General features: G+C 35.0%; 1 protein-coding gene across 7 annotated transcripts in view; it reads right to left on the reverse strand.

Moving 5' to 3' along the window:
* The window catches only part of LOC144303824 (uncharacterized), a 159,877-nt gene that overhangs the window by 147,275 nt on the left and 248 nt on the right, over positions 1 to 12,354 (reverse strand). The window lies entirely within an intron of this gene.

Raw genomic sequence — 12,354 nt, forward strand, 5'->3', positions numbered from 1 at the left:
TAGAGATACCTAGACTTTTAACCTTTTCTACCAGCACCAAAAACTGTAAGTGTATCTATTGTCCCAGGGTCTTTCAGATGAATAGGTCAGCTTGGAAAAAAGCCAAAATTAGCAACCTTCCAGGCTTTGTGACTTGAAAGCTTTCAGATCTTTTCCAACAGAGACCATTAAAAGGATCTTGAGCCCTTGAGGCTGAAAACAAACGTGACATTCTGCTGCATTCAATAATTATTTGCTTCTGAGCATTTGTTTGCCATTATTTTCTGTAGCCCTTTTGTAGGATTTGTGTTGAGATTTCCCATATTGACATACCAAAATGAATTCATTATAAATTCCTTTGGTGGATGATTAATACCTTTCTGAGTAAAATTCAAAATAGGGTAAGGGTAAAGATAGGCATAGAAAAAAATAGAGAAGTGAATTCAATTAATCATTTCTTTTGTCCATGTGAAATTAAAAGCACAAGATTATGAAAGCAGAGCTATCCTGGGTTTAAAAAAAAAAAGAAAAGAAAAGTCAGAATATCTTTTTGATTGCCTGGACTTCCATTCAAAAGAACAGATATAGCTAGCATAATGTTCTAAATCTATAAAGTCCTTGGATTCATCTTATTGGAAGGTGAGTTACAAAGTGTTAGTAACTAGCAAGTAATTTTGGCTAAGTATATATTGTAATTAATATTAAGAAGTGTCCTGATTAACAGCCTTAAACAATAAGTATTTCAAACTTGGCTAAGGAAATTACCCACATTTTAGAATTTCTCTCTCCCTAAACCTAAAGATGCTGGATCAGTTAGCTTTTGCTATACAACAAATCACCCTCAAAACATAGTGTCTTAAAACAATAACCAAAGTGGAGTGTCAGATGCCACCAAGATGATCCTGACCTCACTCCCTTTCACCAGAAAAACAACTAACAATTTTTCAAGAACAAAAACACCACTGAGAGAATCCTAGAACATGAGGGCAAGGCTAAAGTACTCCCTGTAGAACAGAGACCAAGACAGACTGCTTCAGAAGGCAAAAAGAAGTGATTATATGTTAACTGCATTGCCCTTCATCCAGGCTAGCACAGCACCATTCAGAAAGGTCTCCTGGGAGTCTCCAGCTCCTACAGTGGAAAAAAAGAAGCCAAGAGGGACACTCAGCAGACCCCAGTACTGTCGGTTGTGGTGGGTCACTATTGTGATCTCCCATCATGGGGACTTCAGGAAAATTTATGGGGCTTGACCACTGGGAATCAAACTGACAGAGAAGTGAGAAGGGGCTTACAGTAGCCAGCACATGGATCTTGACAGACTGAGTTCATACCTACAGTACCCAAGTAGTCATTTCAACCAGGAGTTTTGCTCAACTGCAGAACCAAGTCAGGGTGCATTCTGACCAAGGAACTTGGTAGGATGCAGATCTATCTAATTCAGATCCTAAAACAAGGAGTTTTACCAGTCCTCCAGTCCAGTTTGCCCAGGCAGGGAGCAGAATCACAGCCCCACCCTTGTGGAGAGTGCCTTACAGCCCGAACAGACCAGAAGCACTGGCAAAAACTACTGGAAGTAGTGTGGCCCATTGGTGCTCCAGGCAGTTAGGCAGGGCTGATTGCCTCAGAGCAAAGCCAGAACTGGGTGTGGAACCCAGTTCATATGCTAGGCCAAACAGGGGATTAATTTATAGCCAAGGATGAGAATAACTCCCAGGGCCTCCTACCCTGAGAGCCTGTTTAGAAAACTGAGAGTAGCCCAGAGTAAACCCTCTCCTCCTGCCCAGGCAAAGAGTTGATTTATAGGCCAACCAACATAGAGAATGTCTTTTGGCCCCATCTGACCAGTAGGATTGGTAACAATTCCTGGAAGCTGGGCAACCCAGCAGTGCTTGAGCTAAAAGACAGAAAGGCAATGTTGACAGTTTGGAGAACAAAGCTAGTGGCTCTGTTTGGTCAGGGAACTTGGGGTATAGTTGGCTTGAGTTAAGACAGCAAAGAGCTTGCTTTACAGCTGCTTCTCCTAATGTGCCCAGGCAGGGAACATAGTTCATAGTCCACTCATTACCATACATAGCATCCAGACTGACCAACCTAGGAACCTAACCAAAGCACACAGGAAACTTCTTAGCAGTTCAACAGCTCTAAGTACAATGGCACTTGAACAGCAACACTCTTCTGAACAATCAATGGATTAGAGAAAAAAATTACATGAGAAATAAGTTTTGAGACAACTAAAAATGGAAACACAATATGCCAGAACTTGTGGGATATAGCAAAAGCAGTTCTAAGAGGAAAATACATAGTAATAAATGCCTACATTGAGAAGCAAGAAAGATCAAAATAAACAACCTAAGTCTATACATTAAGGCACTAGGAAGAGAAGAGCAAATGGAGCCCTAAGTTAGCAGAAGAAAACAAATAATAGAGAGCAGAAATAAATGAAATAGAGAATAAAAAATAATAGAAAAGATTAAGCTAAGAATTGATTCTTGAAAAGGTAAGCCCTTAGCTAGACTAACCAAGAAAAAAAGATAAAGGACCAAAATCAACAAAACTATAGATATAAAGCAAGCATTAGAATTACCACAAATTCAAAGGATTTTAAGAAGCTACTATGAACAATGATACATCAATAAACTGGACAACTGGGGAAAAAATGGAAAATTCTTAGAAACATCAACTTATCTAGCATGAATCAGTAAGATATAGAAAATCTGACTAGATTAATTACTAGTAAGGAGATTGAATGAATAATCAAAAATTTCCCAATGAATAAAAGCCCAGTCAGACAACTGCAGAAATAATTTCATCAAACATTTAAAGAATTAACATCAATCCGTCTCAAACTCTTTAAAAAAAAAAAAACAGAGGAAAAAAAGTAAAAAATAAAAAAATAAAAATAAAAGAATAAAATAAATAAAATAAAAAAATAAAAAAACAAAGAGGTGGGAACACCCATTTTATGAGGCCAGCATTATCTCAATACCTAAACCAGAAAAGGACACTGTTAGAAAAACAAAAACAAAAACAAAAACAAAACAAAACAAGAAAAACCTGCAGGCCAATATCACTAATGAATAGAGATGCAAAACCTCCCAATAAAATACTAGCAAAATAAATTCAGCAGCACAGTAAAAGGATCATTCATCATGATCAAGTGAGATCTATCCCAGGAATCTAAGGATGGTTCAACAAATGCAAATCAATGTGATACATCACATTAAAGAATGAAAGAAAAGAATCATAAAATCATCTCAATAGATACAGAAAAAGCATTTGACAAAAATCAATGTCCATTCACAATAAAACCCTTAACAAATTAGGCATTGAAGGAACATATCTCAGCATAATAAAGGTCATATAAGACAAGCCCATAGCTAACATCACAGTCAATGGTGAAAAATTGAAAGCTTTTTCTCTAAGATCAAAAACAAGATCAGGGTGCCTACTCTCACCATTCCTATTCAGTATGGTACTAGAAGTCCTAGCTAGATGAGTCAGGCAAAAAAAAACAGAAAAAAGAAAAGAAAAGAAAAGTTTCAGAATTGGAAAGGAAGTAAAACTGTCTTTATTTGGAGATGGCATGGTTTTATATATAGAAAATCCTAAAGGCATAGCCAAAAAGCTATTAGATCAATAACTTCACTAAAGTTGCAGGATACAAAATTAACATATAAAAATCAGTGCTGTTTCCATACACTAACAACGAATTTTCTGAAAAACAAAGAAAGAAATCTATCCTATTTATAATAACACCAAAAATAAAATGCTTAGGAATAAGTTTAACAAAGGAGGTGAATGATCTCTGAAAAATGTGAGACACTGACGAAATTAAGGATGACACAAATAAATGGAAAATTATATTAACTTATAGATTGGAAGGATTGATACTGTTAAAATGTCAATACTACCAAAAGCCATTTAAAGATTCAGTGCAGTCCCTCTCAAGAGTCCAATGGCATTTTTTACACAAGTACAAAAACTCTCCTAAAATTTTATGGAACCACAAAAGATCCCAAATAACCAAAGAAATCCTGAGAAAGAACAAAGCAGGAAACATCACACTTCATGATATCAAGCTATACTATAAATCTATGGTCATCAAAACAGTATGGTACTGGGATAAAAACAGACAAATAGACCAATGGAACAGAATCAAGAGCCCAGAAATAAACCCAAGAATATATGGTCAACTAATATTTGACAAGGGAGCTAAGAAAATTCAATGGAGAAAAAACAGTCTCTTCAATAAAGAGTGCTGAGATAATTGGATATTCTCATAGAAAAAGAATAAAATAGACCCATATCTTAAATGCTTATGAAAATTAACTCAAAATGAAGTAAAGACTTCATTGTAGTAAGACCTGAAACTGTAAAACTCCTGGAAGAAAACATAGGAACAAAGCTCTTTGGCATGAGTCTTGAGAATGATTTTTTTGGGTATGACACCTAATGCATAAGTCACATAATCAAAAATAAACAAATAGGACTACATCAAACTAAAAAGCTTCTGTAAAGCAAAAGAAACTGTCAACAAAGTGAAAAAAAAGCCTATAGAATGGGAGGAAGTATTTGCAAATCATGTATATGATAAGGGATTAATGTCCAAAATATATAAATAACTCAATTTGGCAAAAACCTGAATATAAATTTCTCCAAAGATGTACAAAAGGCTAACAAGTACATGAAAAAAATGCTTGCCATCACTTTCCATTAGGGAAATGCAAACTAATACCACAGTGAGATATAATTTCACGAACCTGTTGGAAAGTCCATTATCAGAAAGACGGGAGATAAATGCTGGCATGCATGTGAAGAAAAAGGAACCCTTATGCACTGTTGGTGGGATTGTAAATTAATATAGCCCCTATGGAAGATAGTAGAGAGGACCTTCAAAACTTAAAAATAATACTACCATATAATCCAGAAAATCCATTATATACAATATATATACAAAGGAAATGAAAACACTAACTCTTAAAGTTATTTTCACCCCCATGTTCCAGCAGCATTATTTATAATAGCCAAGACATGGAAATAACTTAAGTGTCTGTTGATGGATGAATGGGGAAAAAGTTGTGATATATATACCATAGAATATTATTTAGCCATTTAAAAAATGAGGAATTTCTACATTCATGACAACTGGATGCTCCTTGGAGGTATTCTACTAAATGAAATAAGACAAAGATAAGTACTGTGTGATCTTACTTATGTGTAGAATCTTTAAAAAAAAAAAAAAATCACACTGATAGAAAGAAGTCAGACTTGTATTTACCAGAGGTGGAAGGGAGTGGGAAGAAATTGGAGAAAGGTGTTCAAAATGTACAAACTTCCAATTATAAGATAAATAAGTACTGGGGCACCCAGATGGCTCAGTTGGTTAAGCGTCTGAATCTTGATTTTGCCTCAGGTCATGATCTCACAGTTATGAGATCAAGCCTTACATAGGGCTCCTCACTGGACATGAAGCCTGCTTAAGATTCTTTCTCTCCCTCTCCTCCTGCCCCTCCCCCCCTCAATCTCTCTTTCCCTCTCTAAAAAAAAAAGAAAAGGAAAGGAAAAAAAGAAGATAAACATAAATAGATAAATAAGTAGAGGGATATAATGTACAACATGATGACTAGCTAACACTTCTGTATGATATACAGGAAAGTTGTTGAGAAAGTCAATCCTGGGGACGCCTGGGTAGCTCAACAGTTTAGACCCTGCCTTTGGCCCAGGCGTGATCCTGGAGTCCTGGGATCGGGTCCCACTTGGGCTCCCTGCATGGAACCTGCTTCTCCCTCTGCCTGTGTCTCTGCCTCTCTCTGTGTGTGTCTCTCATAATAAATAAATAAAATCTTTTTAAAAATATATAAATAAATAAATATTAAGGGTAAAAACAAAATAATGTTAGAATTAATAGATTTCAAAGAACAATTAATTCCACAGGCACCACTGGAAAGCTATTGTCACAGAGGAAAAGCTTGAGGTGATCACAAAAGATTTACATAAAAAAAAAGAAATAATAACATTCAGAGAAAAATTAATGAATGAGAAAAGCCAAGATGATCGAATTAAGAATATTTGTTTTCCACAAAGTAGTAAGTCCAATAAAGGGAATCAAATTTTTATTCAATGATGTAATAAAAGAAAAATGTTCTAGAATGAAGAAAAAATTGAATTTGTCATTGGAAAAGTAAATGCAATATGCTCCAGAAATTACAATACTGATGATAGATAGATGATAGATGATAGATAGATAGATGATAGATTGATATAGATAGATAGATAGATAGATAGATAGATAGATAGATAGATAGATAGATGATAGATAGATAAATGATAGATAGTAGTCAAGTTTTTATGCTCTAAGAAGGAATAAGGAAGGAATTCTGAAAATATCTAGGCTTTAAAACAAATCATTGACAAGGGGAAAAAGGTGGGTCTCAAGCTTTTGCAAAGCAATATTATATGCCAGGGTTCAACAGAGTAGTATCTATGAAATTCTGAGGGAAAAAAAGTGTGAGCCAAGCATACCGTGCTTAGTTTAGTATTCAGGTATAAAGGCAATAAATAGACAATCATTCTGAAATGTGAAAGAATTTGAGGAATATACAAGCCACGAGTCTTTCTTTCTTTTACTTTTTAAAATGTATTTAAATTCAATTATTCAACATATAGTGTATTACTAGTTTCAGAGGTAGAGTTCAGTGATTCATCAGTTGAATATAACACCTAGTGTTCATTACATCATGTGCTCGCCTTAATGTCCATCACCCAGTTACCCTATCCCTTTATCCCCTACCCTCCAGCAACCCTCAGCTTATTTCCTATACTTAAGAGTCTCTTACAGTTTGTTTCCTTCTCTGATTCATCTTATTTTCTTTATCCCTCCCTTCCCCTATGATCCTCTGTTTTGTTTTTTAAATTCCACATGAGTGAGATCACGTGATAATGGTCTTTCTCTGATTGACTTATTTCACTCAGCATAATATGCTCTAATAATATGCTCTAATTCCATCCATGTCATTACCAATGGTAAGGTTTCATTTTTCGTGGCTGAGTAATATTTCATTATATATATAACATATATATCTTCTTTATCCATTCATTTGTTGATGGACATCTGAGCTTTTTCCATAGTTTGGCTATTGTGGACATTGCTGCCATAAACATTGGGGTGCAGATGCCCCTTCAGATCATTATGTTTGTATCTTTTGGGTAAATACCTAGTAGTACAATTGCTAGGTTGTAGGATAGCTCTATTTTTAACTCTTTGAGGAACCTCCATACTGTTTTCCAGAGTGGTTGTACTGGAACCATAAGCCTTTCAAAAAACTACTTGGCAAATAGATCTATTCAAAGAAAACTCAAAGAATCCAGGAATATGAAAGGCCTGGTAGTTGTTAAAATAGATCTATTCAAAAGAAAACTCAAAGAATCCAGGAATATGAAAGGCCTGGTAGTTGTTAAAAATATAGAATTAATTTTTAAAATCCTGTGAGAAGTCTGGTCACTGAAACAAATGGGTATCAAGTGCTTATGCATTGAAGGAAAATCAGGGAAGCTTCAGGATCACTTAGCATCCAGCTCTTTTACTGTAGGCATTCAATTGCCACTCGTTAAAATTTAACCAAGCAGTTAAAAAAAAATTAAAAACACAATGTCTCTAAATTCATATTTTTCCATTATATATTTTCTTTTTTTAGCAGGATATTTTAGGATATATATCTTTTAATGAAATAGATAGATAGATAGATAGATAGATAGATAGATAGATAGATAGATAGATGATAGATATTCTGTACATATATCCATATATATGAAGTTTTGGGATTCCTCTGTATTTCAATTCAGTATGATTTTGCTTAATTCAATTCAAATTATATATACATTTTTATCAGAAATAGTATCAATAACATGATCTTATTTTGATAAAAGTATATCTTTCCATCTTTCTTCTCTATATTTATGTGAATAAAAAGAAGTTTCTAATGGTATTTCCTAAATGTTAATGATGTTTGTTTCCAGGTGGTGGGAGTGATTGAATTTTTTCAATCTTTTTAATTTTACTTGCTCTGCACTATTTGAAGTCATAGTGTGAGGACATATCAATTTTATAGAAATGGCAAAGTGATTTTTCATTAAAACAAAATGAGAGGGGGATCCCTGGGTGGCGCAGTGGTTTGGCGCCTGCCTTTGGCCCAGGGCGCGATCCTGGAGACCGGGGATCGAATCCCACATCGGGCTCCCGCTGCATGGAGCCTGCTTCTCCCTCTGCCTGTGTCTCTGCCTCTCTCTCTCTCTCTGTGTGACTATCATAAATAAATAAAGAAAAAAAAAAATGAGAAGCAAATGCAGCAAAATATCAACAGTAGTACATTCTTGCTGGTGGGAAAATGAACGATTATTACATTACACATTTTTTTGTGGTACTTACTACAATTTTTTTTTTAATTTCTAAAAAGTTTTGCTTTAATTTGGCAAGAAAAATGGATGTCAATCACAAAAAATTGATGCCTATTAATTTTTTAAAAATATTCTTTGGTCTTCTGCTGTGTTATAGCTCACATCTGCAGTAAGAATCTAGGATCATCTTTAGATTGTTCCTCTTTGTTACCTGATATAAGAATACCTGACTGTGCCTCACCAAGAATCAAGGCACGGCTTGGAAAAAACCTGCTACATATGTGAAATATGCCCATTATATAGTCTGATTAATATGAAAAATCAGGATGTTTAGCTCCAAACCCTATTAAAGAGACACCTGTTTGAAGGCTGTGAATGATGAATGCAGTGGGGCATATTAAAAGGAGAAGATTATGTGAAAGAACGATAACCATAAACCCAACAGTAATCGGGCTGCTATCGAACAGCAAGCCACGGGCAGTAAGTAAACCTTGTAATGAAGTTGAAATAAAACATGGAGCAACAATGATTAACATCAGGAGAAAGAGAGAAAGTAATACGGTAAAAATGCTGCTATTTAAACCTCCTCAATTCTTTCCTTCTTCCTGTCTCTGCCTCCATGCTAAAAGTCCTTCTAGAGAATATTGTCTCTAAGAGACATAAACACAAATTCAGCCAAGCTCATAGGCTGAGTCTATGAATCAGGCAGTGTTCTGAGATCTTTAGGAAGTCAGAGATCTCTAAGCAAGTCCTGCATGAAGAAATATAAAAATACTATTACAGTGAGAACTTAGTAAAGTTCAAATAAAAACAACCAAAAACATCTCTGTATTGTCGAAAGGAATTAAAATAACACAACTCTATCCTCAGTTTTGTATGATAATAAATAAGAAACTGTGCCCTGATAAATGCTCTCTTCTAAGGAATGTGCCTTATGCAGATGGGGTCATACAATCCTGTGAGATAGCAGTTATTACTAATCCAATTTTATACAGAAATTACAGAATTTACAGAGAAATGAAGCAATTTGCTCAAAGCAATGAAGAGTCAAGATTCAAACTAAAGTAGCTCTGATTCCAAAGCCCACACTCTTTCTAACACCTAGCATTAAAAGTCAATGTTACTTAATCATAAGTATAGAAATTGAGTTTGTTTTAAAATGTGATAAAACTGGATGGAGCCCTAAAGAAATGCCAAGGATTCTTTTTACTATAATTAATCGGAACTTAATTCCAATTTTTAAGGTGGGGTTTTTTTATAGATGATACAAAAATAATTAAATTGTAGTTCTGAAAAATATTTAATTTAGCCAAACCAGGAGCAGATCCTGATGACAAAGGAATTATGTCAATGAAATAAATTTCTGAACTTGAAAATAACCTTGGTGAGCTCTAGACTGAGTTTGACAAAAGACTTTAAACACATTTAATGTTTGTTATAACAGAGTTAAGTATCAACACATTCTCTTTAAACCTCCTCCAGATAGTCTATTAAAAAATACATATTTTCAAAAGAAAAAAGATCCATTGTACAGCCAAGCATAAATGAGCACATATTGGTCAAATCTACCATGGAAATACTAGAAATTCTTCTGAAAATCACTCTTTGCAGTTGTAAAAGCAACTCATCTACAAAAAGCATTGTAGGTCATATTCTAAAACAAATTTTTTCACTTTTCAATATTCCATATTTAAAAGCATGATTTTTTACAGTATCTACACAGGTTATAGTGACTCTTCCTTGTCAAGGTAATAGTATTTCATACATTGGTGTTCCTTTTTCTATGCTTTTTAGTTGGGAATGCTTTGCTGGACCACTGACCTCTAATTTTGTCTCATATCCCTTATACTTTGTTCTGCGCACTGAGGCTCAGTTACAAGGAGCTTGGGGAGTATAGTAGAAACACTAGACAGTATGGAGTTAAAATGACTGGGCTTAAATTTTAAATTAAACTAGTTAGTAGTCAAATCAACCAAGTTGTGTAAATTTCATGAGTTAAGGACTGTTTGTTACCATAATCCCAGTGCCTAGAAGAGTGAGTAGGCAAACAGTATTTATTGAAAATTAAAATAATATTTTAACCCCAGTACAGGATTACTGTTAAGATTAAGGGAGGAAATACTTTTTGGTAAATGAGTAAACTTTTTTAGAGCAGTTTCAAGTTCACAGCAAAATTGAGCAGGAAGTCCAGAAAGGTTCTATATTCTCCCTGTCTCCACACACACACAACCTCCACCACTAGTGACAACCTAAACTGCAGTGATACATCTGTTATAGTCAACGAACCTACTTTGACACATCTTCATCACCAAAAATCTGTAGTTTACATTAGGGTTAACCCTTGTGTTGCACATTTTACAGGTTTTGACAAATATACTGACATGTATCCACCATTATAGTATCTTACAGAATAGTTTCAGTGCCCTAGAAATCCTCTGTGCTCCACCAAATATCCCTCCATACCCACTAACCCAAGGCAGGTACTAATTATTTTACAGTCACCATGGTTTTTGTCCTTTTCCAGAATGTCATATAGTGGGAATCATATTGTGTGTGTAACCTTTTCAGATTGGCTGCTTTCACCTAGTAATAAGCATTTAAGTTTCCTCCATGTCTTGTCATGGCTTGATAGCTCACTTCTTTTTGGAGGTAAATAATACTCCATTGTCTGGATAGACAGTTTATTCAGAAGTACTTTTAAACAATAAAATATAACACTAATTATGATTACCATAATCATGATTGTTGAAGTGACCTTTCAATATTGTCAGCTTGACTATGCCTCTACTCTTGCTTTTTAAGTCACAAAAACTTGCCAATTTCTCATTTCTTCAGCAACAGAAAAGGTATAAACATATGTTCAATACATTGGCTGAGGTTGTGGTCAAACACCATACCCATAAAGTTGTCAGCTTGCAACTGTTGCTCCATAGAATACTAGTGGGACTTGAACTCAATGTCAAATAGTCCCTCTTCCTTTCATAGAGAAACTATGGCTAAGAGAATTCCAACTAAATAAGTATTTCTTTTTTCTCACTTCCAAAGAGCAATTTCAACATTAAATTCCAAAAATTTGGAAAAAGAAAAAGGAAGTGTTAATTTAGGTCTTCTCTGTTATGTGCAAGCCTAAAACTGAATATATCCTAAAGTAGCGCCAAATCCAGATTTTGAGCCTAGAGTACCTCCAGCTTTCCTGTGGTCTGCCAGGCTACGAATCATTGAAGATGAGATAACAGTTCCTCCTTCCTGGATGATAGAACACAACCATAGTGTTTCTGGACACTGGAAGAAAATTCATTTGCTAATTCATCCTTTGATGTTTTTGTCTGAAGAATTTCTTCAGGTGCCATTTTTATGAAATGAGTTTCCATTTCATTTTGTTGTTTCACAAGCTAAAATAATTTCATAAACCAAATTTAACCTGGCAGCTGGCAAGCAATCAGGGCACCCTTATCGGAGTAAACCCACACAAATACAGAAAGAGAGCAGAGTGCCTCTCCTGGGAGCGTGACCCACACTTTTCAAAATTTGACTATTATCCAGTTCAAGAAAAGATACTGACATAGAAAAGGTCAAGAAAGACAGAAAGATCTTGTAGAAAATTGAAACATGATACCTCTGTGTTCCCTAGGTCATTTTTCATGCAGACATGAGCACAACTCACTTAACCAAAATTATTATAGCCACTCCCTCTTTCTGGGAAAGACACTTGCAGATTCTAAGGAAAACATATTTTTTTTTTGCTATATTTTATGTGGGGAATACTTCGAAGAACCATGTCAAGTGTAGTAGGGTTTTACACCTCTTAACCCGATGTGAAGGTGACAAGTGCACCCACTAGAAATGGAAAATATGATACATGTGGTCTAACTCCAAAAAGAAGCAGTTCTAATAATTTCTGGAAATAGGGGAAGATCCATGTGTTCTTTCAGGTCCTTCATTTTAGAGTCACAACTTCACTCACTCATTCTTTATCCAATT

This window comes from Canis aureus, chromosome 33 (assembly GCF_053574225.1).
Source record: "Canis aureus isolate CA01 chromosome 33, VMU_Caureus_v.1.0, whole genome shotgun sequence".
Lineage (NCBI taxonomy): Eukaryota > Metazoa > Chordata > Mammalia > Carnivora > Canidae > Canis > Canis aureus.